General features: G+C 35.0%; 1 long non-coding RNA gene across 1 annotated transcript in view; it reads right to left on the bottom strand.

Annotated features, from left to right (window-relative positions):
* The window catches only part of LOC145679798 (uncharacterized), a 41,131-nt gene extending 19,584 nt beyond the window's left edge, over positions 1-21,547 (bottom strand). The window contains exon 1 of the long non-coding RNA XR_014130551.1: positions 21,451-21,547. This is a non-coding gene — a long non-coding RNA (uncharacterized LOC145679798). The remainder of the gene's footprint in view (positions 1-21,450) is intronic.
* Between the last annotated feature and the right edge of the window lie 2,640 nt (positions 21,548-24,187).

Raw genomic sequence — 24,187 nt, 5'->3', positions numbered from 1 at the left:
ACTCTATTTTCAACACAGGAATTGGTCCTCGTTCCTTAATAACGCATTAATTTTCAAAAGACCACTGACACAGAAATTCTTTAATAGGAATTATATTATGTAGATATTCTCCACTTACTGACATTGTCTCTCATTCACTTCTGCAAATGTAAGAAAAAATGTCACTCACAATATCTCATAAACACACATTCTCCACTCAATTCTAATGAACTCAACGAATCTGATTTCGTACAGGTTTGCACCAATGTAACGGATTTAAAGGGTATTAGTTTGCGATAGTAGCACCTTTAGAATTGCTTGTTCCAGCTTTTGCGTTGCGTTAGAGTCCGTAAAATTAAGCAAAGTTGGTACGGAATAGGGCCCACGTTCTCTTGCTCTTTATTTGTTTGACATATCGAATCGAAATCAAAGGTCTCGAGAGAAACGCTTCATGTACAAACGAAAGTCGCTAAGCGCTGAGACCGGTCTCTTTCGCAAGTTATTACCAACACGTTCTCTCGCGGGATATTCTGAGAAGCTTGGCGGTAGTTCTACTGCCGCCTGAGACACTGCTCGGTGAGCCTCTCAGCAGTGGTGCTAACCACGATTTTTAAAATCGAACAATACTTTTTTTTTCAACTTACAAAACTATTATACATTCTGTACAAGGAAAATTAATTAATTATATATTATAATTTCTGAAAGTAAGTGAGTAGGCCAGGCCTCAGGGTCTCTTACGACCCTTCGCCACTGCTCAAAATACGCCGAGCAAATACTGGGATAATACCTCAAGTTCAGGAGCCAGAGATAAAAGAATGGTTTTATTCAATGGATATTGTTTCTCTAAAAGAAATAAAATAGTCTTTTAAGAGCTGAAATGTTGGAAATATATTTTTTCCCCATTTAGAGTTGCCAATTTTGTTTATTACAATATGAACAGGGAGCTAGCACATGAAAAATTAAGTCATAATGTACAAAGTGATTGATTTTTGAGTTTAACGTCACTTTCAGTAGTGAGGCTATATGAGACGTGGAGCTACTAATTAACGTGGAATCCGAACCACATGAGCTCCCGCCGGGAATCGAACCCGGGTCTCCCACACCAAAGACGAGTACGGTGACCGCTTAGCCACAAAGGAGCTCTAATGTATATTCATCTGATAGGCAATGATAGTAGGACAGTAGAAAGAAATGTGGGGGTTTTATTAAACGCATGCAGGGACATGGATTTTTAAGTAAATGCCATGAGGACTAAATACATGGAAAATAGCCGTGACAATACCCCTACAAATTATGGACACGTTAAAATTTTAAATAATATTTTGAACGAAGTGGACACGTCATTATATATCTAAAATTAACATTAACAGAGCAATATCATATCCAGGAAAAAATTAAGTGAAAGCAGGGAATCTACTGAAAGCAGGGAATTCTTGTTATTATTCAACCCAAAATCTTTTATCATCGCGAATTCTGTCGAAGAATTTGAAATGGTCGCAGTTGTGAATCATGCTCGCTTACTTGGAAGCAAGAACGTAGACTAAAAATATTTGAAATAAAATCCTAAGGAGAATATTCGTACTGAAAAGGGAGGGAATGGCCTGAAAGTTCATAACGAGGAATTGCATAATCTATACTGTTTACCTAAAATTGTTAGGGTGATTAAATCAATGATCATGTAGTCAGAATGGAGGAAAGTAGGAAAGATTTTAAAATTTTAACTGGAAAGCCAGTTGGAAAAAGGCGATTTAGGGAGACAGGCGCAGATGGAAGACCAACATTAAGATGAATCTCGCAAGAATAGGAATGCAAAGTACGGAAACTGGATCCAGTTAGCTAAGAACAGAATGGAGAGCTTTTGTCAATGCGGCATTAAATTTCGAAATTCCATAGGCCACACAGCTATTTAGTTATTGTGTGTTGTGCATGGTGCACTTTGATACGATCCTGTTCAACAACACTCTATCTTCTAACTGTCTGGGTACCTCACCTGTTTGCTATACGTATACAGAGTTTCTGAGTTACTAGGCGCATGACAATCCATTCCTGTTTTGCATTGCATTGGTGTGTTTCTCACCAGACGTCAAAACAGACGTTTAATTGCACATACTACTACTACTTATTATACTACATACTTATTATTATTATTATTATTATTATTATTATTATTATTATTATTATTATTATTATTATTATTATTATTATTATTATTATTATTATTATTATTATTATTATTAGAAGTAGTTTGTGCCACAGTTAGGAGTAACTGTGCCACAGTTTGTTGCATGTGAAGCAAATATATATTACCGTTCAGAAAAGACAAATGACAATATAGTCCGGGAACAAGTGGTTTAAATCGCACGTCCGTGCGATTTTAATGGCACAATTGTAAGACATCCTTTTTCTGTTTTGGTATACATTAGCTATGACAAATTTAGATGTTGCCAAGTGAAAAAATTCCGCAGGCCAATATGGCGACCATTTCAAAATGGCGGGTGATCTATACATAAAAGTATTTGTATCTAGGTTATTTTTCATCCAATTTAGATGATCCTTTTTCTAAATTGCAAGTCTATATTGGAACAACATTTTTAGTTATTACGCTTACTGCACTATCTGCAGTGGTTATCAAGTTTTTTTAAAAAAGAATATTTTTACCTCTAAAATTTCCTTCGTATTCGTACTATACGTACTATATATATACTTCGTACTATATATATAATTTTAAAGAATACAGTATAAACGTTTATAAAGCAAGGATCCCTAATGTAACAAATACAAAGAAAACCCATAAAAATGATAGAATATATAGTATGTTTTCATATAAATCATATATTCATTTATTTTTGAACTCCCTACTGCAGAATATTTCATAAAATGTGCTGCACTGCTCACATACAGTATAATTTGAGATACGTTACTGAGAGGAGCTAAAACTCCTCTTCATCACTCTTAACATCTGAAGAATGTTCAGCTCATTTATTATTGTCACAACTGTAAATGTCATAGTCTCCACACATGCACAGATCAGTGCACGGAAGCATTTGTTGCTGACAGGAGCACAATGTAGTCAAACATTGACTTTTAACATTTCACTAGTTCAAATACAAAAGACGGAGCAGGGGGAGCTGTAGTCATCAGAGGTACGAAAACACCATTCTGAAAAGTCCAGCCATAACCGTTGTCAGGTGAAGGAAGTTTAGGATTTGCAATAATACCATTTTGCCACATCATACATTGATAATGTGCTTTTAGTATGGCAAGATGAAGAGTTGACTTGTTGGAGGCGTTTCCTCGGATTCCGAACACTTCTTCTGAAACATAGTCCATCGTGCATCACTAACAGTTCAATGCTTGGCATTGGAGATGTACAACATACACAAAAACTTTCCCAAGGCACTGAAAATGGATTGAAATAGTTTATATTCCAATCCCATTTCCGTAAAAGCACTGAAACATGTGAAATTGCACTTTTGGAAAGTCTTCCAGAAGAGATTTTGCCTTTCCTCTCAAATCTACCAGTTGTAATTTATCACAGCCACTAAAGGCATGGAATCCTGAAAAAGCATTGACTTTTTCTGATACTAGAGCATCATACATTGGCCCTAGGGAAATTCTTCGTTTCTTCTGACCAGTTCCAACAATACATGAAGCGTAAGGACGAAGCATAGAGTAGCGCCGTAGAGCAAGAATTACAACATCGATATCAGGTAAGTAGATATCAAAAGAAGCTGCACCTCTGATTTTGGATCAACAGCATGAAGTATGACCTTCGTATCTGCTTCTTCTTGGGAACTAGAGAGGTGCTTTATATCACTGTGAAGAAGTCACTTTGTTACTCCACGCAATAATAGTTTTTAGATTGTTTTTAACACACCCTGCTACCATCTTATGTGCTAAATACCCCTCATTTCAGATTTAGTTTCTTCTAGTGACAAAAGCATCTACATAGGAATGCTGTTAATTTTGGTTGAATCAGTAGTATGGTAAGCGGTTCTCACACCATCAGCTAAACGCTTCATTCTTGTCTGATTTTTTCGGGTGTGGGGTCCATTGCAAGAGAAACACTCACTTTTACTGAATGGAACAAACTGAGAACGTGTCAACCTAGAAGTGCTAGGTATGTCTAATTCCAATGGCTCAGACAGATAAGACAGGATCTGTTTTTCAAGCCTTTGCTTTAAACGGTGAAGTTTACTGCGGTTGGTGATGGCTTGGTAGCAACTCCTATGCCATGAAGCCTTTCGCCCGCAGTGTTTCTTTCAGAAACAATGTTCCGAGGAGCACTGCTGGTACTATTATATTTATTATTATATTATAGACGTATTATTTTGGTCTTCTTCGAGGAATACTCTCAGAGTCCCGGGGGAAAGTACCCCCCCCCAAAAAAAACATGTCTGGAAGAAACACTGCGCACAAGTAAAGTGTTAGATTGATTCCTCGGAACCTTCCAGCAGCAGCCACACATTGTTCGTCACGGTACTCAGCGCATTCGCTGATATAGTTTAGCACTTGTTCATGTGAGGTCGGATTTTCAACTAATTTTTCCTTGGTACTGGTTTGGCAAATTATGCACAAACAATAGTCAGTGGATACTTTCGGAATTCTTAAAAGAAGTATCTCTTGATCCATCGTAATTTTCTGATTTTAAGTTCCATTTCTTTCGAAGTTCCAATGATGAACGTCTTCTTGGTGTTTACTTTTATCCATAGTTTTGGGGCTCAACAATTTTCTCCTATTGGAAACTTTCTCTCATTATGCACTCCACTATACGACACTGAACTGAACTGCACTACACTACACTACACTGAACTGCACTTTACTTCACTTTCTTGCGAGTTGTTACTAAATCAAGGACTTTAATCTTAAGTCGCTACAGTAACAATGATTTAGGAAGCGTTTATATATACAAAATTATAAATATGAATTAATCTAAATATTATTACACTTAATATGGCAGGTTTAATACTTTAATATTCCTTTAAACAATTAAAAAAACAATATAATGTTCGTTATTGTATTTTAAATCATCAGTGATTTGGAGCATATTACATAGAACCATATATTGTCCACATTTTTGGGAGTAAAAATAAAGTTTTTTTCCTTTTAAAACTTAAAGACTAATACAGGTAGCGCAATAAGTGTAATAACTAAAAATATTGTTCCAATATAGATTTGCAATATTTTAAAAAATCATCTAAATCGGATGAAAAATAACCGAGATACGAACACTTTTATGTATAGCTCAGCCGCCATTTTGAAATGTTGGTCATATTGGTCTACGGATTTTTTTTTCACTTAGCAACATCTAAATTTGTCATACCTAATGTACAAGAAATCAGGAAAACAATGCCTCACAATTGTATCATCAAAATCCCACGGATGACCACTTGCTCCTGCACTGATAGATAGAATCTGATAGTTAACAGCGTGAATTTTGCATATACAATATATATAAATAATTTGGTCTAACAGAAAAAATACTCAATTATTACTGGCAATGAATTATATATTGTTTAGTAGCATAAAAATGTCATTTTCAGTTGCTTTATTGTGTCGGAAACTACGCATGATAATTTACCTTCAAGCACGCCAGTTTGTTCATCTCGATGCCATCTATTGCATCATTAGGCAATATTTTAATTAAGTAGAAATTCAAATTTAAGAATAAATTATGATTCTTGGTTAGTGTTTCCCACGAGACGAGACTAAACAGGATTTTATTCATGAGATACTAGACGACAAAGAGATCTTCCAATGGAAAAGATGCACTTTTTGAGGCAGAAAATTAGTTTGACGATACATTTTCGAGACAACACTGCCCGAAATCGCGTCTTGTATGCAACATTATTTTTGGTTATGTGTCGTTATCCACAGACCTTAATATGTAGTATAATCTTATTAGTGTCCGAGTGGAGAGTTTAATGACACTATCATATCAATTTCATATCAATTTCATTTTAACAGGTAGCGTGTTTCTCGTATAGCCTCCATTTTAAGATTTACAAAATAGTTCTTTTTCTCGAAAACTATGCATGAGGTTATAATTTTCTTCAGTTCAATAAGATTTATAGATTGGTGTATGTCTTATCTTTAGACATTTTTTCCGTTAAGCGTTAATAATATTGTATAATAATTATTACTTATATTATTTACAAAAGGAGTAATTATTATTATTTACAAAAGAAGTCCTTATTTAATCAATTGAATAAAGCTTACGAACCTCTACTCGCAAAGTGAGTAACCAACATTTTCTTATTTTTAATATAAAATTCAATTCCGAATATACCACTGTAAATATCAATACAGTGTCTCTATATTATGGATGATAAAATTAAGATATTAAGAGGTAGTTCTTACAAAATGTACCATATGGTTCATTGTGAAACAGTTGACTAGAAAGAGATTGACTGCTACGATTTTAAGTTCAAAAGTATTGTTCAGATTTCACCACTGAAAAGAACACTAAGATAGTTGTATGCTTTTCTGATTCCCAATAGTAAAAACAATTTGATTATTTTTCACATTTCGGGTTGTTTTGTATGATATTTTTAATGTAGTAAGAAGACTTAATGATCACTTGTAAGTAACATGCTTTCTAAGTGATAATCAGAAAGCCAACAATAATAGCAGTTGTGACTGAAGAGGCATGTTCTGACTAACACAATTAGAAATTAGCAAACCAACGATAACATCTTGAGATGTGAGGAAAGAACACTCAGCAGCGATAAAAAGCTGATACACACACTGACAGCTTTTCGTATTAAAATTTGAACCGTTACACACTCACAAAGTGACACGAATTATATGGGCAAGCAAGCAAACACATGTGTGACGGAATTTTTTAACGGAAGAAATTAGTCTAATCAGTACCGTTAGAGAGGAGGTAGTCCATATATTTTACATATAAGTTTCAGGAAGCAAAGAAACTTCATACTTTTCGGTAATAGGTTACTCAAACTAAGTATATGAATTCTAAAAAGTCCAGCGCGTGTTCTGCGATTACAAACTCATAAACTGTATTTGTTCTCAGTAGACTGAGAGGAGTATTCTGGAGATTTGAAAGGAGTATATTAAATATGAGTGTTCACGTCATAAGCAACATATTCGATCACTTCAATAGTTCGTGCATTTCTCATCGGATAGACAAGTAGTGTTCGTCAATTTTTGTTAAGAATTTCCCTCATTTTATGTAAAACGACATATTCCACTCAGTGCTCATTTTGTAAATTACCTATTTTGTTCTACTTGAAAATAAAATAATGTATTCCAAATTCGGAACAGGTGTAGGCCTACAAAGTAAGAACAGGGAAACATAATAGGCCTAATCCTCTAGTTCCCAAAATATAAATAATCACTGCAGTAACGCTAAAGTTAGTTACTGACTTAGATGAAGCAACTATCAAATTTCTTATATAGAAGTCAAGCACAAGAAATTGTGTATGTGTGGAAATACCTTTCGAAATAATTTGACGTTGATAAGTACGAGTATATTAATAGAGGAAATTGAAATTTGAACGCCTCGTACGAGCATTTTAATGAACTATCACTATTCCTTTTTCTTTCATTTTAGGCGTAATATCCAATATAGTGTAAAGTGAAAGACATACTATTATAATAATTGATTCCATCCCTTTTTCTTCCATCCTAGATCGAATCTGTTAAAAAATAAGCATTGAATTACATGTTTGATTATTTTAAATAAAAAGTCTAAATGCGAAATTTCATGTATCTAAACTTAAGGAATATGAAATATGGACATCTTATTATCATTTAGCAATAATAATAATAATAATAATAATAATAATAATAATAATAATAATAATAATAATAATAATAATAATAATAATAATAATAATAATAATAATAATAATTATTATTATTATTATTATTATTATTATTGCAACTCCGACCCATTTGTTTACGCTTCTTTTCTTCCCTTATAGGTAGGAACTAAAAACTGCAAATATACAAAACACTCATAAGGCAAGTAGCAACCTACGGATATGAAACGTGTACTGACAAAGAAAGGGGAAAATGCATTAAAGACTATCGAGTGAAAAATATTGCGGCAGATATACGGACCAGTGATGGATAAAGGAGAATGGAGAACGCGGTACAATCAGGAAATAGAGGATCCGATAAAAGGTAAAAATATTGTACGCTACATAAAAGCACAACGGTTAAGATGGAGAGGAAAAATAAAATGAATGGAAGGGCAAGCCATGCCAAAAAAAAAAAAAAAAAGATACTACAAGAAAAGTTATACGCAACAGGTAAAAGAGGAAGACCATAGAAAAGGTGGGGTACAGATATAGAAGACGAACTGAGGAAACTCAAGATAAAATGATGGAAATAGAAAATGAACAACCGGAGAGAATGGAGGCTTACCGCCTGGTAGGTAAGTAGGTATACAGTGTTGTTTATATGTAGACAATATAGACTATGTGTAAATGGTTCTCTTGTATCAGAATTAAAAATACAGTAATAATTAAAGAAAACTGTCTGCAAAAATGTGCTTAACTCATTGGTTTTATACAACTCATCTTACTTCATTGATTGGTTTCCGAATATTTCAAGATTTTTTTTTCATCAGAGGTTGCAGGAATCATTTGAATTTTTTAATAATTAATTAATTAGTACAATGTTTCAAATATTTTATACGTAAGAATCTTCCTTGAGAACAGCTTATTCGATGAGTGAAAACTGCCAGGATATATGACCAATGGTTCTTGATATATGTATTTTCGAACAAAATATTTAAAGGCCAAACTGAGAACTCCCTCCTCTAAAGTGGTTAAAAAAGTATCCACAAAACCAGTAGAAAAATAATAAAAATATGAAAGAACAGTAATATATAAACAACTTTTCTTTTATCCTTTTCAGACTAAGATCTATCCATCCACCTCCTGTTTATCTTCTTAGACTCAGATCTGTGCAACAACAGATGGACGGGTAACAGGGTCCAGGCAGGTGGCCTGTTAGACAAGGGTTAATCAGAAAAAGAAAAACATAGGTGGCTTGTGAAAAAAAAATAACGAGTCTTAGGCCTTTTACTTTTGAGTATATATTTATGTGATCTTAAGATATCTCTTTCAGTGAGTGTCTGATGAAGACAAGGACAAGGTGTCGAAACTGTAACATTTTATTTTAGTTTTAATAAATCAGTGTTTTAAGCTCAGATCAGAAAGTGTTAGTTATTCATGTAATAATTCCCAGAATTGTGAGGGTAGAGTTAAATATCCTGCCCAACTTATTATTATTATTATTATTATTATTATTATTATTATTATTATTATTATTATTATTGAAACCACAAGAGGTAAATTTATTATTTCCGTTTAGAATACTGGATCCTAAAGGTTTAAAAGTTTATTATATGAACAAAAACTTCTTCTTCATATTGCATAGTAATGAACGCCAATAAGAGCTAGATATGGTTCATAGGGTGACATTTTTTTTTCTTTAAGAGCGTCCATGTAGCAACTACACAGTTAGATGATCGACATGTTGTGACAGTAGAGTGGTACATTACTTATTACCTTCCGAGTGTCTTTGAAGCTTTGAGATATGTCCACTTAAGGACTCTACTGTCTAGCTTTCTTCTTCATCACGGCAATGCACGGGTACACATTGCAGCGAAAACTTTCGAGTTTCTACAGGAAAATGAATTCTCCAGATTTAGCTCCGTATGACTTTCCCTTCTTCCCAAAACTCGACAAAAATCTTGTAGGACGCCGCTTCCAAACAAGTGAAGAGGCTATCACAGCGTCCCCACCAACAAAAAAGGACAAAAAAAGCTCTATAAATATTAGATTTGTGGTTTTTAAGAATGCAAAAGTGTATTTATGCTTATAGGTTCTATTTAGAGAAATTGTAAAACCTATTATGCAAATAAATATTTTTTCAAAGAGTATCTAATACTATATATATATATATATATATATATATATATATATATATATATATATATATATACAACACTGTTAGATAAGTTGGCAACACTGTTAGATAAGCGGCAACTCTGAACACGTTGAGAGAGGGAGAGGGAGGGCAAGGGTCAGTTTCTTACTAAATTCCATCCATTGTTGTTTTCATTGTTGTTTCAATGTTGACTGTTAAAAGTAAGTTGTAAGCTGTATTGGTGTGTGTGTCTTTTAAAGAAATAAATAAATGAAAAACTCCTCTGAGAAGACTATTTTTTTTTACTGTATCAAAGATGGCGTCGGTGAAAGAGAAAGCGCAATGCGTTCTGTGGTACGCAGAGCTAAAATCACCAATTCTGGTGTGTCGAAAGTTCATCAAAGAGTTCAAAAAGCCGGCACCGACTGAGAGTGCAATCCGAAAGTGGCATGCTAAGTTCTTGGAGACAGGAAGCGTCCTGGACCGTCCTCGAAGTGGGAGGCCGCCAACATCGCCTGCAACAGTGAGCAGGGTAAGGGAAAGCATCATCAACAGCCCACAGAAGTCGATTCCTAGACGGTCCATGGAACTCGGAATTGGAGGTGTGGCGGTGAATGAACTGACCTGGTGCAGATTACAGGTAAAAATTTAATCCTTCCGCTACCGTTTGCACTTTCTTTGATTTCAATATGAGCATTTTTATGTAAATTATAAGCGAATTAAATCCATCCATACTTCATGAAAACCCTGTATATATATATATATATATATATATATATATATATATATACAGGGTGTTTCAGATAAAACGTCCAGTGCTTATAAATCCGAAATGGTTGAGAATAAAAAGATGAAACAAAAACTGAGATAGGAAAATGTTATAGGGCGCATCACATGGTGTTGTTGTGGTGACCCACAGTGCCCTCCTTCAAGGGGGCCCAGGGGCCAACTTCAAATTTTCAAATAGGAACATGTATTGAATCATACCTCATTCAATAGTACTTGAAAAACGAAACCACTTTTGTAGGAAACAATTTTCGATTTGGGCCACCGTTTTAAATGGCCGCAAGAAGTGGGTTCTATATCAGATAAAACGTCCAGTGCTTATAAATCCGAAATGGCTGAAAATAAAAAGATGAAACAAAAACTGAGATAGAAAAATGCCATAGGGCGCATCACATGGTGTTGTTGTGGTGACCCACAGGGCCCTCCTTCAAGAGGGCCCAGGGGCCAACTTCAAATTTTCAAATAGGAACATGTATTGAATCATACCTCATTCAATAGTACTTGAAAAACGAAACACCTTTTGTAGGAAACAATTTTCGATCTGGGCCACCGTTTTCAAAATGGCCACAAAAAGTGCCCTGTATCAGATAAAACGTCCAGTGCTTATAGGCCTAAATCAGAAACGGCTGAGAATAGAGAGATGAAACAAAAACTGATATAGAAACGACGATAAAGCATATCAAGTGGTGTTGTTGTGGTGACCCTCAGGAAAGTCCGTGAAGGGGGCCCAGGTGTCAACTTCAAACTGATACAGGACTTTTTGCGGCCATTTTGAAAAAGGTGCCCCAAATCGAAAATTGTTTCCTACAAAAGTTGTTTCGTATTTCAAGGACTATTGAATGAGGTATGATTCAATACATGTTCCCATTTGAAAATTTGAAGTTGTCCCCTGGGCCCCCTTCAAGGAGGGCCCTGCGGGTCACCACGACAACACCATGTGATGCGCCCTATGACATTTTCCTATCTCAGTTTTTGTTTCATCTTTTTTTTCTCAGCCATTTCGGATTTATAAGCACTGGACGTTTTATCTGATATAGGACCCACTTTTTGCGGCCATTTAAAAACGGTGGCCCAAATCGAAAATTGTTTCCTACAAAAGTTGTTTCGTTTTTCAAGTACTATTGAATGAGGTATGATTCAATACATGTTCCTATTTGAAAATTTGAAGTTGGCCTCTGGGCCCCCTTGAAGGAGGGCCCTGTGGGTCACCACAACAACAATATGTGATTCGCCCTATAACATTTTCCTATCTCAGTTTTTGTTTCATCTTTTTATTCTCAGCCGTTTCGGATTTATAAGCACTGGACGTTTTATCTGAAACAACAACGACAACGTTTGAAAGATGATTCCCGACACCAAGAAAAAACAAAAAGTATAAACAATCTGGGTGCACAAATGCTTCCTTTCGGAGTTATATGCTGCCGAAAGCATGAAAAAATGAACTTTAAAGGTTCATAGCTCCAATATTATGGGACCTACCGTAATCGGATCAAGACTTCACTTGTGAACTAGTATGTGCCCTATTCAAATATCCATGTTTCAGAATCCTGCGATAATTCCGCAACAATTTTTATAGACGTAGTTGGTGAGTACTTCAAATTATATGCCCGTAGCCAAATTCCGTCTATAAAAATTGTTGCGGAAGTATCGCAGGATTCTCAAACATGGATGTTTAGATAGGGGACATACTAGTTAATAAGTGGTCTTGACTTGATTACGGTAGGTCCCATAGTATTGGAGCAATGGACCTTTAAATTACATTTTTTTCATGTTTTCGGCAGCCTATAACTCCGAAAGGAAGCATTTCTGCACCCAGGTTGGGCTGTACTTGTGTGTGTGTGTGTGTGTGTGTGTGTGTGTGTGTGTGTGTGTGTGTGTGTGTGTAAATGCTCATAATTACCTTTCCACACTTCAACTGCACGCACTAATGAAGTGTTACATATCGAAAAAATATCTTAGAAATCAGTAGAGACAAAATTTGAATTTTCATGAAAGTAGTTCTGATGTCATTTTTGAACTGAAGTTATACTTAGGGTATACCTATTCAGTTCTGACTCTTTGCATTCCAATGAAACAAGGGTTTTTAAACAAGAACCCCAGAATTCAAATTATATTGTTTTTCTGTGTACTTATTATTTGAATATTTCATTGAAATTGTTGGGTAGTTTTCACAAACAAATATAATTTTTCATGTAGCCATAGAAAAACACACACAAATTAATTTTCAAAATCAAAGTTGATTGGCAACGAATAGTTAAAATTGAAATGTATTTTCCAAACTCAAAGCAGGCATTTTCCCTATTTTTAAAATTTTGTCTGGCAGGCAATTTCCGATACTTATATATCTCAATAATTGCATTTAAAAAAAATTAGTTAGCATAACTTCGAGTTGTCATTTTATTTTGCACGCATAATATGAAATACATACTTATATTTAACTATTGCTGTTATACATGTTATATTTCACGTACGCATTAAATTATATCCTAATTGTAGATTTAGCATGATAACAAATAATGATTTTCATTGCTTATACTGTAATTCTAATTAATTAATGATTAACTATAATCCTATTAAGAAAAGAAAATATTTACATACCTTCTTTTAAACTTAATTACCACATACAAACACATACAAGCTACTAATAAGGAGACTTACGGAAGTGTCACTCACCGATTTGAATGAAAGTTTGCACATTTGTAGAACATCGAAAAATAATAGACAGGTATTTTTTTTTATTTCGGCAATGGTGCCAGTTTAAGGGTAGAAACCACCCTTTGAACGTTAGGGGTGATATCGAAGCATAAACAGAAAACAATCATTTAATGTAGAAGAAAACATACTACCATGGGGGTTTTAGGGTAGCTGAATCAGAATCTGACGTTAATATTACAAAATACAAAATGGCGATTACAATTACAGAATGTTTTCTAATTTGAAATGCTGTACATTTAACCAAGAACAATCATAGTTAGCAGGGATTAGTGCGAGGAGGTTGCAGACCGATTTGAAACTCCTTTCTGTAGTTATTTTAACATGATGCTTGATTAAAGTGAGTGATATGAAGTTAGCAGTTCATCAATGGTTTCTTGTTGCGAGGTAAGAACACGCATTATGTAAGACGGGCCCATGTTGTCTTAAATACGTATGCATTTAGTAATGACATGGCCTTCCTGTTTGAGCTCTTCTGTAACCTCGTCATCTGCTATCGACGGGTCCACACCACGTATAACAACGGAAAATGTAGGCGATGTTCGTGGAGGTGGTGGCTGCTTGGTTCGTTTGTCAGTTAACCGTGTCATAATGGCCGTTTTGTCGAAGTCTTCATAGCTACAGCGGTTGAGAATTTTGTATGCCAATTTCTCATCTGGTGATTTGATGATAATGCCATTGCGAGTAGGTATGAGCTCAGAAATTGATGTACGAGAACGTACTTACAGAATTGCTGGAGCAGAAATTTGAGATTGATAAACTTGGGATCAAACTGTTGAAGTAGAAAACCGTATACCGGCGGACGTTGCGGTGTTTCTAACGATGGAAATTGCCCCTCGTCTCCTAGATCTATCTGAAGTTCAGATTCAGAATCGCCAATGGTGTGTGCTTTCTTTGATGGCTGAGACAGAGTTGATCGTGAAACAGCTGGTGAACGTGAGCGAGATCGAGATCCAGCTAGTGTCTTGAACACGTTTATGGCTTTCCCTGCGTTTCCTGTCAAGAGCAGCAGCATCAGATGGACCTGAGAAGATTTGCGGTAATCCGCAATGCTGATATGAGGGTTGTGTCGGAGAAGCCATTGTCCTGTGTTAGGAAAATAAAATATATTCGTTATCCGGTAGAGATGCCTAAGTCGTCAACTGATTTCAGCTATCTCTGCCTCCGAAGAGGAGAGTATCAAATAAATCGTGAAACCTAAAGAAATAGCAAGGTCGTCAACTGTTAGAATCAATTGTCTGTTAGCCTCCGTGGAGGCTTAAGATCAATTCGACAGTTGTTTCCTTGAACCTAAACGAGGCAAGTAATCCAACCGTATATGAGAAGTTCGCGAGTACAATTTAAACAATGGGGATGGAAATACCAAGGACTTGCTTATCTTTATTCGCCAGCTACGGATATCCTATTTTTTAACCTGGTTAGAGCACCAGGTGGCCAGTTCGGCTGTAGAAGGCAATACCTTCCAAGCATATCTGAAGTATCTCGATATTGTCAGTGAGAGTTGATTGTTTGCAATGAGCAAAGCTTTAGGCAGTATATTAGACATTTTGCCAAGTAACAAAATCGTAACATGTTCTGCTGTAATCGGTCACGAAAATAGTTTTGTAAGCCAACGAACTGTCTGACAATAGTTACATGAATACAGTGCTGCCACCCCCCGTTGCTCTTATATCCTAGGTCAGCAGACGTTGCCGAGTTATCTTCTATTCATATGAAAACCAGAACAAATGACGTTCACCACGCGAAGAGTGAAGAGTTGTGGGTAATGCAAAGCCGATCCGTTCCCGCCACACGACCGTAAGCAGGGACAACCGCCACTATCAGCGTATGGTCCGAACTTACATCCGTCGCAGTACCGCGTTCGCAGGTACCCCGACAAAACCGTCATCGGTCCGCCAGTGGTTGCAGTTACTCAACCGACTTGATGTCCTGCCTTGTTCTCGCTCGAAATCTGCTTATATACCACCATAGTAGCGATCGGCCCGACGATGTGCGGCGGACAATTGTTCATGGGATGTTTCAGTGTCTGTGATATGAATTACATCATCAACAGTGACTTAAAGTGGAAAGGTATTCCTTCAAGTGCAAGTTTGGAGGTCACTATGTTCTTACAATACTCCATGTAACTTCATCGTTTGACTATACAGCATGAAAATGAAATGAAATCTTTGAGTTTTACGTCCCACGGTTATGCCGGTTAGGCTAAAGGAGACGGTGATAATGAGTAATGAATGAAATGATGGAATGAAGAAAGTGGGAGGAAACGGGAGAACCCCGAGAAAACCCACGCACACGGTGACTATACAGCATGAAACGTCAAGAATACCGTTACCTACGGACTTTGCCGAAGTGCAAGACAGGATCTCAGCAGCAGTGAATTTCATCGATACCAGTACCTCGATCAAAGTGTGGGACGAATGTGGCTATCGTTTGGATATTATCTACGCTGCTGGTGGTGATGGATACATAGAAGACTCATAATTGAAAGAAAACGGTAATATATATATATATATATATATATATATATATATATATATATATATATATATAGTAAACGAAGAAGGACTTCATGTAGAGAAGTCGCTAAAATTAATTCTCTTTTAACGAGGGCGATTACTAAACAACACCTACTAATTGCAATCATGATTATTTTCCAATAAAGTAAAATTGAACAAACTTTCTTGTTATTGCTCGTCCCTCAATGCATACTCATCTCATGGTTAATTATCCCATATCGGACTTCCGAAGAAACTCATCGAAACAACTTATTGACCGCGCCAATAGCGACTACTCTCAGTCATGACTCCGTTTTTTTTTCATTTAGAAATAGAAAAAGAAAGAGAAGAAAGTAGAAGGGTAAAAGAAGGAGGTAGGAAAAGGGAGGAAAAAGAAAGAAAAACAAATAGAGTATTTTAATACGAAATAGATTACTGGATAATTCCGGGAATATAGTAAGAAGTCGGGAAAGTCGTTGAAAGATGAATCATTTTAAATGTTATTAACGATTACTCAATTTTAGAATGCTTCGGAATAAACACATGTTCCTCCATACCACCCCGACCTAGCTCCAGGCACCACGTTTTTGGGGTTGCCCAGACCTAGACCAGGAAAGGAGAAAATCGAAATTATTCTTTGTAAAGTTATTCCAAACGATGATTGATAACCATCCAGTATCTCTAGGATCGACCACACATATGAATTAGCCAAGAAAAAAAAATCAAAGTTATAAACTCAATATGAATTTATGTATCGTATCAATAAGGGTTTCAACTTCCTGGAAGAAAGATGTCGTATTTAGGCTCATCCTGCTATTTTCGTTTCACTCCTAGAGCCGATTTAAACCGTTAGTAGCGGTCCTTCATGACCTAGGTTATTTACTTTAACACATATATTAAAACATGACACATATATTATAGATGTTAATATGACAAATGATATCACTAAAATTACTTCAATTAAATCTATCATGCATTCACTCGCTCACTCACTCAGGACAGTGTATATATGTTTAAAGGAAACCAACTAACTACAAAGATACAAATAGTTTATTACATTCATAGTGAAAAAAATAATTATAAAGAAAGTATTAAAAAAACCACAAGTTCTTGGTTATATATTAATAGAATACATAGAGTTATATTTTAGTAAATCTTTATATATTTGATCATATTGACAAATGGAAAGAAAAAAAAACTAATTACATATATTATATCTTAGGCATGCTAAAGCAAGATTATGATTTGCGACATACGCAAAGAAGACACTTATTTCACTTAAAAAAAATGGACAAAGAGGAAAGAAAAGAATAAAAACTTTTAGGTGTACTAGAACTTATGAGTCTCTACCTCACATTGAGAAATAAAATATTAATAATTCTGAGCGTTCAAATCACAAATCACGCACTACTCGTAGTGTCCAAAAACATTTCGCTCCATTTAACTTAGTTTGTGTTTATATATATATCTATATATATATAACTATTGGTTTATAAAACCATTCATCAACTATATTTAGTTTGTGGCTATTAGCAGTTTATAGCTGCACTCGCATACTACAACGTTTATACCCATCTAGAGATTTTGAAAAATCACTTTCCGCCAGAGGATGTTTCTCCTCTTAGACAGTCCATTTCCAAACTTATTAATTGAATAATTTCAAGTTACTTGTTTAACACTGGGACACGTCATAAGACCTCTCCTTTATCCAGGGTCACTTTTGTATATATGTATATATGGTTCGGATTTAAAACGATCTTCCACAGGTGTAAGGAGTATGATGGTTTAAATTGAGGAAAAAAAAAACACTGGTCAAGTCACAGGATACATATGCAGGTGAGAGGGATTAAAGGTACACTTTCCACAATGGTTTTAGGTTGGTAGTTCAGGGATAATATTCATTATGATGTGGGTTACATTTAGACCTGCCGTTACTTCTTAATACATGCCAGTAAATAATTACATAGGTTATCATTTACATCTATTCAGAGGGAAAGGAAAATTATTTGAGTGCACGGCGGTATTCTTGACAAAAAATCTATATTCTTATATTCGTCGGAAAACTTACTGGTAAACTATAGCAACCAATACACGTTGGGGGGGGGGGGGCAGACACGAGCGCTCTTACATATATCCATATAATACATTCAATATTATACTTTTACTTTAACATCATATTCACATACTAAGTACATGTACATTTCGACGTATTCATTTATCTCTCTCTCTATATATATTTATATTTAATAAATGCGCACACATTTAAAATAATAACCCCAACAATAATTTCAGAAAAGGTTGCAAACATTGTACAAGAAAAACAAATGACTTCCGACATTACATATGGAAAAAGAATTGATTTTTACCTGATACCGCGCGTCTATAAATTTTAACTTTCATATATTCAATTCGTGCTTAAATAATAAAAAAAAACTTTGTGAGGCAGGCACGTAACACAGAACATTCCTAAAGATATAACTAGATAACCTAAAATACAATTTCTGGGCCCAGGTTAACTACGAGATAAACGAAAACTCAAACGGAAGGAAAGTGACCAATGGATAAAAAAAAAACTTAAGAGGGAAGACGGTGAAAGAACGTAATTGAAGTGTCGTCAAATATGAAGTCGTTATTCATTTTGGCAATAGGTCAAAATGTGATGGAGGACCCAATCATTATCTACTCTATCCATGAATCGTGTCTTGCAACGTCTCAGCTGGTAATTTCAGATCAGAGTTGTACGTTAAATAAATTGTAAGCGACAATTTCAAAATCTGGGGGGGAGGTTGAAAATTAAAAAAAAATCTTAAAGAAATGAAGACAGAGATAGAGATAGAGAAGAAGGAAGACGAAGAATAGGGGCGCCAAAGACTTAAGTGAGAAATAACTAACGCTACAAAGATAGAAGTCGAATTTCACTCTCAACAAATCCATAGCCAAAATATTCTTAATATGCCAAAAAGGTGGTCTACTCAAATACGTAGACTCAAGGGGGAAACACCTGGTGCCAAGAAGCAAGTCTGTGTCTTGTAAATAATAACTTCACAAGTTATTGCTTGTAAAATTATTATTTAGTAACCGTATCCGGCCCAAACCAACAGGCGAAAGAGAGAAAAGGGGGGAGGGCAAGATGTCATTGCCCTAAATTTTGAAATTTCTAAAACAATAAAAAAAATATCCGACCTCTCCGAAAACTGAGAAAGGATCTAGAGGAAAGTACGAAAATTAGACCGAAGGCAATGAAATAAGAGAGACCCTAATTATGGATTTGCCAAAAATAAAAAAAAAATTAAATAAACTGGATTTTGGATCGGTGATTTCTATTGCCAAACTTCACCGATAGCTCCCCTTCTCAGAATGCGCTAAATTCTGAGGCATCGATTAATTTCCATCACTATCTAGTTTGAAAACTAAGAAAATAAAACGAAAATATTCAAGGGGGGAGGGGTCGATGCCCGGGTACGGAAAATAAATTTCAATAACTAATTGTTTTGATTCTGTAACCCTGTCAGAGCTGTCGCCTCCATGAACATTGTAAGCTAGCCCGAGTAGGTAACGTGAAGAAAGAGAAAAAAAATCTCACGGAGCAGGATATTCTATTTTAAAACCGACCAAAAAAAATAATAATAATAATTCACTACAGCCCCGTTATGTAACTATTGTCTTTCCATAATTGATTATTAAATATGTCCAGTCAGCGATTATATGATGCTACGAATATTATTAAACGAGATTATTATGAACGAATACGACTGCAATAACAAATTAAGCTATTAAGCACTAACATAGTCCGGCAATATCTCACCCACATGTTCGCAGGATGCTCCGGTGTAGGGGCCAGAACCCGAGATGTTGATAGCTACACATAATCCTTAAAAAGATATATATATATATTCTTTTACCGAAACGTGACTAATCATAAACTGGGCTTATATATATATATATATATATATATATATATATGGGTGTCCTCTCAATTATTTCGTTTCACAAAATATACATACTATCATTTTATTTATTTATTACGACGTCGTACTTCATAAACACCCTATTTATTTTACTACACCCAGACTATATGCACACTTCGTCATATGCTTTTAAATCTATAAATCATTGCCAACATTTCATGTTCCGGTTACCACACGAAACATCCCTCGAACTCAAGACTCCCTTACCACGCAAACAATACTATGTTATACTTCGTAGCTTCATGAAAAAAATATATGTATGTTCACAGAAAGTAGAGTTCTCCGCGATATTATTTAATTTTATAAAATTCTGACAACAATGAAATTATTCTGCAGCCACGGAGGAAAAAAAAATGAACATTTAATATAATTTCAAAGCGAAAAACTAGCATCATATCGCCCGACTTCTGTTAAGAATTTACGTATTGTTTATTTACTTAAATATTTCGATTTCTAGACTAAGTAGAATGTTGTAATTTTCAGAAAATATTAATTTTGGATCACTTAACCTAACTGTATATGCATTTGGGCTGGGAATTATATTTACTAGTTTTTATTTCGAAAAGAAAGGTCAATTCCGTGGAGACTAAATCACTAATAGCATCGACATAAGAATGACGGTTAGTACTGACTTTTGACACTAGGGGACTAGCGACGATATGATCAACCCTTGAACCACTGAATGTGACCTTGTACACGGAATTTTAATACTATGACACTCTCATTTTCTAATATTACTATCGATTGATGTGTTGCGTGTAGCTATTGATCGAATAAGAATGATACACTGTCCATACTTCATTATTTCACACACTCTTCCAACACTTAACTACAATTGCTACTAATAATACTACATTACAAACACATACATGCCACATCCATAACTAAATTAATACATGTTATAATGCATATTAATCATTACTATTTACTCACATAAACAACATTCAGATTTTACCATTTTCTTTGAAATCGGCTCTATCGGTTCATGAAAGGAAAGGGCAAGAAAGGAACAGGGCCAACTGGCCCTTGTATTCACTAAATCACATTCTTAAACTGTTTAGTTAATACCCAAACTATTTATTGAAAAAATATATAGGCCCCTTTCCTGAAGGGAAAAGAACCTTATGACAACTATACTTTCAACCCATCCCTGCTGGAAGCCGTACCCCCAAGTTGGGAGTAGACAGGAGCCCTTTTGAAACTTTACACGTGCATTATGATCACTATCCTAACTACAAAGAAATTAAATACTGCCATGTTACTACTAAATAAGTACAAAAAGAAATCACATTCACTACATACACGAACACAAACGGCAGTGGGGCAGGCCTTACGTAACTCTAAAAGGAATCATTTTAAGGATAACAAATATTTTAAGGGGAAAAACACTACTCTTCCGAAACTGTTTGTGGATATTTAAGAACAACTAGCAAACTGATGCACTTCGTAGAACCTGTCCATCACTAATTATATCGACAAAAACATGGCGTCACTGAATTACGCTTCCTATTTCAGCTCTACAATCCGGTTTTTTACTATGAAATTTAATGAATTATGGCTCCGTGGCTTCCTGGATGATATTTATTCAATTATTACACTAGTTTTACCTTCTTAATGCAGCTTTTCTAGTTAATTTCTACTTTCCAGAACTGGGAAAATCTGGGTTCTCTGTCTTCGGCAAAATTCTAGGCATGAGTCGTAGTAATCGCGCTCTAACACTATAGCGTGGGTGAATCCTCCAATCAAAACAAAGCATTTTTGGCGGTGGGGCTTTGAAACGAATAAAATTTGGTAAAATCTGGATTAAACTAGATTTCAGAAGGACCTAGATATCTAAAAGAGAGGTGAAGGGTGGTCCTGAAAATTCTGTCGAATTTTAGATTGGTTATTTATTCGAAAAGTTCCGTCCAATGGTGGACCTATATTTTCAGATCGCACTGACACCGTAAGAATTGTAATAATCCATTTACATATCCATATACAAGACTTATAACTAATTTAATATATAAATAAAGATATTGATTCCCAAAACTATAATTCCTAATGAATATTTTACAGCTTTCCATGTTAATTTGAAATAGAATAACAAACAAAATTACGAATTATATGAACAGCCAGAAATTTTTTGTTAAACGTCAAGTACAGTCGGTGCAAAAAATTTCGGGCACCCTCCTATTAAAAACATCATCACATTAGACTGTAATGGCATATTACATAATCACTGCTCGAACTTCGCTATTTTCTGAGTATTTTGCAATTTGTTCCATGTTTTTATTATTAAAAGTTATTAAGATATCAAATCTGTCCGTTCATTTTGAAACACTTTGGTACTTGTAATTACAAAGTTTTCGCAATTACATAATTTTAAGCAGTATTGTAAACTTTATCAATGTTTATTATATCTCCGATGCTATTAAGTTGTTGTAAACGGCATTATGATCTTTACGTATTTTGTAAACTATCTACGTAAGTGGATCTTATGTAAATTTTCAGTCCCTTGTAAGTTTGTTGCTATTTATTCTAAATACATATTGGCCCAAAGATAGGTATACAGACCTGAATCGATCAAGTATGGCATTTTAATTTATGAAGATAATGAATTTATTTGCTTTGGTTTGTTCCGAGCTTAAGGTATAAGTGGAAAACAAATTAAGAATAGATAAGGAAGAAACTAAGTCGATATCTGTATGGATAACAAAAGTAAATGATATAAAATGTCATGACCGATCAGTACGGGACTGTATACCTAATTTTGGGCCACTCTGTAGAATATTCACTTGTGGTTATTGGTATTGAATGGGTTTCCAAAATTTGGATGTTTGTGATACTGAAACGTCCTAGTTTGTAACACTGAATAATAAAAATGTAGATTTGAAATATGTACGGATCTAGTACATCTAGTTCATCTAACATAGTACGTGGAAGAAATACAACTTCATGTTCGGTTTGAGACACTGGTAATCTATAGTATTCAGAGTAGAGATGCAAAAAAGCCGGCTTTTTTGAATCGATGGTTTTTTTTTACATAAAAAGCCGGCTTTTTTGGGAAAAAAACGAGAATTTTGAAAATTTTGGCTTTTTCATTTTCATGATTTTTCTATCCAAATAGCTTTCTTATAGTATATTCTATAGTTAGATAAGAATTCCACGACCTGAATGCCATATTTAGCTGTGTAATTCACCATCAAGATGGATGAAGCACATATTTTACGAATTAAAGCTAACATAAAGAATGTAGTATTTGAGGACAATTTTACAGGCTATTTAACTTTATTTTAACTTTTGAGTTATCGACATTTTTTTCTTCTCTAGATCATTTTAGTTTGTCATCCGTGTTTCATTTCTAAGAGCTTAGTATTCTAGCTTCTAGCACAAAAGTTAACTTACGTTTTTCTATATATCCGTCAAAGTATACGTTTTTAAATATGTCCGTCAAACCGTACTTCCACATTTCTGTTATACTGTAGTTTTGCAATGATTTAGCAGTAATTTTCAAGATACAACCTTGAATACCAATTTATACAAATAATCAGTAGCGGATTTAGAAAAGTACTTTGGGAGGGGTTTCTCTGATTGTTTCGTTTTCTAAAAAGTCCTAATTTTATTTGGGAGGTGCTTGAAGTTTATGAGTACAGGCATAACTAACATTTCGTTTCGTTTATATGTTTAGCAATAATCTTCCGGATACAACCTTGAAGGTCATTTTATACTGAGAATCAGTGGCGAATTTAAAAAAGTGTTTTGGGAGGGGTTTTCTTACTACTAATGTTTATTTTTTCTAAACATTCGTAATTTTTATTTGACGGGAGCTTAAAGTTTATGAGTAAAGGCATAACTAATAGATATTTCGTTCGTTTTAGACATTCCGCAACTTTGTGAACAGGCTTCAGTCCGAAAGACCGATCCCCTAACCTTCGCAAAACCGTCACTGCTGGTAATTAGTAATAATAACGATTTAAAAACAATAAGAAAGGAAGTCGGCCAACTCCTACACTCCTAGTCGGCCAGTACACGCACTATTTCTACATTCACAGATGGAATGAAGGAAGGTTTTGTCAGAATGGTCGAATGCTGGGTTGAATCCCGGACTTCCCGATAGAAGCGCAAAAGCCAACCACTCAGTCATGTTTGTTGTGCAGTTGTATTTAGCTTAACTTAAATATATTCCGTAGTCCTTTTTTTGGGGGGGGGGGAGTTCCCTAATGATATGCTGAATCTTTCTTGTTAAAAAATCAGAAAACTTGAGGACTGGGTAAACCGTGATGTGGTCAAGGGCACCCATGTTGTGGTTTCCAAGGGGGGGGGGGCAATTATAAGCGACGTTTCAAAAATAGTTTCAAATTT

This window comes from Thermobia domestica, chromosome 2 (genome assembly GCF_964235325.1).
Source record: "Thermobia domestica chromosome 2, izTheDome1.hap1.1, whole genome shotgun sequence".
NCBI lineage: Eukaryota > Metazoa > Arthropoda > Insecta > Zygentoma > Lepismatidae > Thermobia > Thermobia domestica.
This window is presented reverse-complemented; position numbering and strand designations above follow the sequence as displayed.